Raw genomic sequence first — 5,766 nt, 5'->3', positions numbered from 1 at the left:
CTAAATGTTAGTAGGGGTTGGGTAGGTAAAATTTCTTTTAGGTAGGGATCATTCTTGAGGAGACTCCAATGTTTTTGTAGGATTTTCCTTATGTTGTAATGGCCCGTGGAGTACGTTGTCACAAAACTGCTGTTCTTTTTACCCCAGTTGTGTTGTTGTTTCGTGTGTCTTTTGAATTTTTCTTTTTGGTTTGTCTCCTCTTGATCACACGAGGCCTCTTGGACTGAGGGTGATGACCCTGTAGCTATAGTGGCTGATGGCAGCGGTGAGGAGGGTAGACATGATTCCTGGGTGAGTGCAAGCGCTTTTAAAAATGCATTCTCTACCAGAGTTTTAGGGTATCCTTTCACAGAAAATCTGTTCTTCAGAATTTTGGATTGATCAATGTAGGTACTGGTGTTGGTACAATTTTTCCGAACTCGGCGGAATTGGCCATAGGGTATATTCTGTTTCCATTTAGAGTAGTGTCCACTCAAAAAAGGTACATAACTATTCGAGTCGACAGTTTTGAAGAACGTGGAGGTGATGATTTGGCTATTTTCGTGAGCAATTAGTAGATCAAGAAATTTGATTTCTTTATCGGAAATATTTGGTGTTAGGGTAATGCCCCATCGTTGCTGTTTATTTCATGGATCAGTGTATGGATTTGTTCAGCTGTACCCCTCCAAAGAAAGAACAGGTCGTCTCTATAACGTTTATATACGACTGTATGTTCCAAAAAAAGTTTGTTCTTATGGAGGAACTCTTCTTCGAATTGCCCCATGAAGAGGTTAGCATACGAGGGGGCGACTCTGGTCCCCATAGCCGTCCCTCTGGTTTGTTGAAATGTCACCCCGTTATAGGTGAAAAAGTTGTTTTTTAGGATTAGTTCCAGGCATGTAATCAGGAAGTCCGCCTGATTCTCAGGTATTTTTGTGTTTATAGTGTTATACAACATGACTAATTGGTGAGTGCCAACTCTCCCCCAAAAGCATAACAATAACCTCCATATAGTTGTTTTCAATTTAAACAGAGGAAAATAAATAGGATGGTTGGCACAGGAAGGGGTAGAGGAAAAAGCACCCCTGCCATGTCCTCTTACAGTAAGTATGTTGGTGGCAGTAGCAGCTCTGAGGACACCACCCATTTGCCCAGGCCCAGTACAGGTAGCAGCAGCAGCTCTGTGTCTGGTGGTAGTAGTAGCATCAGCAAGAAAAATATGTCACTGTCTTACAGGGGTTGTGTGGTTTTGAAGGATAATGCGGTCCTTGTGAACTGGTTGACTCATTCATAATAATCTCAGGAATGGGAAGAGTCTAAAGATATGACATTGAGCCATTGGATTCTTCTTCGTCTACAGTGATATGATGTGGTGCAAGTGGACTTTCTAGACGGTCTGTTCCATCATCTCTTTGTTTGCTTCCCCCCTTCAGCAGATGGATAGCCACAAGAAGGAGTTGTGTCACGGTCAGTCTTTGGAGTGTGTTGCTGAGGTGGTGGAGGTAAAGTCGGTGGCTGAGTGTAGTACTGGTGGTAGAAGGTGGGTGGTGAGGTAAGGGATAATGGTGGATATGCTGTGGGGGAGCAAGGAGCCCAGGACTGCACACACACAACCCACAAGGAAACATTACCCATCTGGTTCCAAGATGATTGGTGCAACAGACTAACGTGTTCTTGCCTTGAATCCTCTGTGCTTCTCTAGTTTAACCTTAACCAAAGCAGAGTAGCAAAGTCTAAGGAGCTTCTACTATGAAGAGGTGTGGACTTCTACGACAAGGAACTTCCAGATTGCTGTCCTTAACATGGTCACCATTGGCAGCTACTGACATAGGATATAGTGCGGTACAAAAGCATGTAGCATAGGTGTAGTGGTACAAGCAGTACTGCCAGAAATTGTGTACAGTAGATGCAAGACAAACTATGGACCAGTACAGTTGGGGGTTACTCAGAGTTGGAAAATGTGCCCAAAGTTTCCCTTTAAATTAGTTAGCAGAATAATGTCTGAATGACATAGGCCGAAACCTTCACAGCACAGATCAGCCTTATCAGATTAAAGGGGTACTCCACTGGAAAACATTTCTTTCTAAATCAACTTCCAGTACTTATCAGCTGCTGTATGCTCCAGAGGAAGTTCTTTTCTTTTTGAATTTCCTTTCTGTCTGACCACAGTGCTCTCTGCTGACACCTCTGTCCATGTCAGGAACTGTCCAGAGCAGGATAGGTTTACTATGGGGATGTGCTCCTACTCTGGACAGTTTCTAAAATGGACAGAGGTGTCAGCAGAGAGAACTGTGGTAAGACAGAAAGGAAACTTCCTGCGGAGCATTCAGCAGCTGATAAGTACTGGAAAGATAATGATTTTAAAATAGAAGTAATTTACAAATCTGTTTAACTTTCTGGCACCAGTTGATTTAAAGAAAAATGTTTTCCAGTGGAGTACCCCTTTAATTCCCTCAGGATTGTAAGTTAAAGGACCATACAGTAGGTGAAGTCTGGACAGACGTGGCACCTAAAACGTGACAGCACAACCTGCTCGAAATCTAAACAAAGAGATAAAAACTGTTCTCCTCTGATACAATTTATAAAGCATCTTATCGATGGTTACATTATCTGATGGAACAGATGCCGCTTTATGGCAAATGCTGTCGTACAGAAGGTGTTAAGTCTCAAAATGTTCAGAATTTTTAGTTCAAAATCTGAGAAAACTGTCAGAAAAAAAACATTTAAAGGAGATGGTTGTACTGTTTAAGGACATCCTGGATAACACGAGCGTAAGGAACTTTGGGCGCCTGTCCATAAAAGGGACACTGCGGAGTTGGAAAGGGTGCAGAGACGCGCGACTAAGCTAATATGGGGCATGGAACATCTTAGCTATGAGGAGCGATTAAAGGAGTTACAATTGTTTAGTCTTGAGAAGAGACGTTTAAGGGGGGATATGATAAACGTATATAAGTATATTAATGGCCCATACAAAAAATATGGAGAAAAACTGTTCCAGGTTAAACCCCCCCCAAAGGACGAGGGGACACTCCCTCCGTCTGGAGAAGAAAAAGTTTAGTCTCAAGGGGCGACACGCCTTCTTTACCGTGAGGACTGTGAATTTATGGAATGGTCTACCTCAGGAACTGGTCACAGCAGGAACAATTAACAGCTTTAAAACAGGATTAGATACATTCCTGGAACAAAATAACATTAATGCTTATGAAGAAATATAAAATCCCATCCCTTCCCCAATGTCGCGCCACACCCCTACCCCTTAATTCCCTGGTTGAACTTGATGGACATATGTATTTTTTCGACCGTACTAACTATGTAACTATGTAAGGAAGGATCTTGCTGTAGGGACTGTTCACGATCCTGACAGAGAAGTCATATGGGGTTAACTACAGAGTCTTAGATTTAAAGGGGAACTCCAGTGGAAACAAATGGAAAACAAATGTTTTCAAAATACCTGGTGCCAGAAAGTTAAACAGATTAGTAAATAATTTCTATTTCCAAATATGAAGCCTTCTAGTACTTATTAGCTGCTGTATACTACAGAGAAAATTGTTAAGTTCTTTCCTGTCTGACCACAGTGCTCTCTGCTGACACCTCTGTCCATGTCAGGAACTGTACAGATTATAAGCATATCCCCATAGAAAACCTCTCCTGCTCTGGACAGTTCCTGACACGGACAGAGGTGTCAGCAGAGAGCACTGTGGTCAGACAGGAAAGAACTTAACAAATGTCTCTGTACTAAACAGCAGCTGATAAGTACTGGAATAATTAAGATTATTAAAGAGAAGTAATTTACAAATCTGTTTAACTTTCTGGCACCAGTTGACTTGAAAAAAAAAATTTCCACCGGGGTTCCCCTTTAAGGGCAGTCTATTAATGGCATTCTCCTTCCTTTATAGCTGTTCTATCACAATATGGTGGGTATTCCCTTCAACCGCTATTGGCTGTCTGGGCATGCTGGGAGTTGAAGTTTTGCAACATCTGGAGGGCTACATTCAGACTAAACTGTAGATAATATTCCATATTGCATTGTGAGGATCATAATATTAATTAATTTGGCCTTTCAGTATCAGTTCAGTTACAGTTGTGGGGAAGACTGTATTATACTCCAGAGCTGTACTCACTATTCTGCTGGTGGGGTCACTGTGTACATACATTACATTACTTATCCTGTACTGATCCTGAGTTATATCCTGTATTATACTCCAGAGCTGTACTCACTATTCTGCTGGTGGGGGGTCACTGTGTACATACATTACATTACTTATCCTTTACTGATCCTGAGTTATATCCTGTATTATACTCCAGAGCTGCACTCACTATTCTGCTGGTGTGGTCACTGTGTACATACATTACTTATCCTGTACTGATCCTGAGTTATATCCTGTATTATACTCCAGAGCTGCACTCACTATTCTGATGGTGAGGTCACTGTGTACATACATTACATTACTTATCCTGTACTGATCCTGAGTTATATCCTGTATTATATTCCAGAGCTGTACTCACTATTCTGCTGGTGGGGGTCAATGTGTACATACATTACATTACTTATCCTGTACTGATCCTGAGTTATATCCTGTATTATACCCCAGAGCTGTACTCACTATTCTGCTGGTGAGGTCACTGTGTACATACATTACATTACTTATCCTGTACTGATCCTGAGTTATATCCTGTATTATACTCCAGAGCTGTACTCACTATTCTGCTGGTGAGGTCACTGTGTACATACATTACATTACTTAACCTGTACTGATCCTGAGTTATATCCTGCATTATACTCTAGAGTAGTGATGTCGTGAACATAAAATTTTCCATTCGCGAACGGCGAATGCGAATTTCCGCAAATGTTCGCGAATGTGCGAACCGGGCAAACCACCATAGACTTCAATAGGCAGGCAAATTTTAAAACCCACAGGGACTCTTTCTGGCCACAGTAGTGATGGAAAAGTTGTTTCAAGGGGACTAACACCTGGACTTTGGCGTGCCGGAGGGGTATCCATGGCAAAACTCCCATGGAAAATGACATAGTTGATGCAGAGTCTTACCTGGCAGGGGAGATACCATGATCACCAAGGTCTGAAGAACTCCCAGCATTGTGGTAGAGATTTTGCGTAGTACGATTGCAGTACTTTTCGTTCTTATTAGAACCGCAATTCTCGAGAGCATACCACCAGAAGATCATCTCCTGAAACTGCCTCGGAACATCTGAAGAAGGAGAAGCTCTTGAAGACTGCAGCTCAGGAAGAAGCCGATGAAGAACTTGGAAGAAGGGAAATGGCGGTGAATTCTGGAACTTCGGCGAAGACGAAAGCGGCACAGAATATCTTCGGAGAAGCTCGCCGCCTCTGGAGAATATTTGCATAGCTCCTCCCACCTGGAACGGATTTTCATAACTCCTCCCACCCAAGAAACAAAGACTTTGTGAAGACTCTTCATAAGCAGTAAAGGAAGAGGAAAGAGCCTGCTGGAAGAAGCCATGGCCTCAACCAGCAAGTCAACCCAGGAAGCTGCAGGGCAAGGCCTGGAGGTCCAGCACCAACCACAGCAAGTTTCAACCTCCATCACAGCAAGGCAGAAGGGCAGCAGAACCCCCAACCAAGAAGCTACAACCCTGGAGCCCTGGATGAGGCAGACTGTTGCCTTGAAGCTGAAGCCGGTGGATGGAAGGGTGCCGGACATGTCCCACGACGTGTTCTGCAAGAAGATGCTGGCGGATCAAGGCTTCTCCTCTGCGGACACCCTCGGCATTCAGACCTTCATGTCCGGGATTTTCTATATTACCTT

The sequence above is a fragment of the Hyla sarda genome, chromosome 7 (genome assembly GCF_029499605.1).
Source record: "Hyla sarda isolate aHylSar1 chromosome 7, aHylSar1.hap1, whole genome shotgun sequence".
In the NCBI taxonomy this organism is placed as follows: Eukaryota; Metazoa; Chordata; class Amphibia; order Anura; family Hylidae; genus Hyla; species Hyla sarda.
This window is presented reverse-complemented; position numbering follows the sequence as displayed.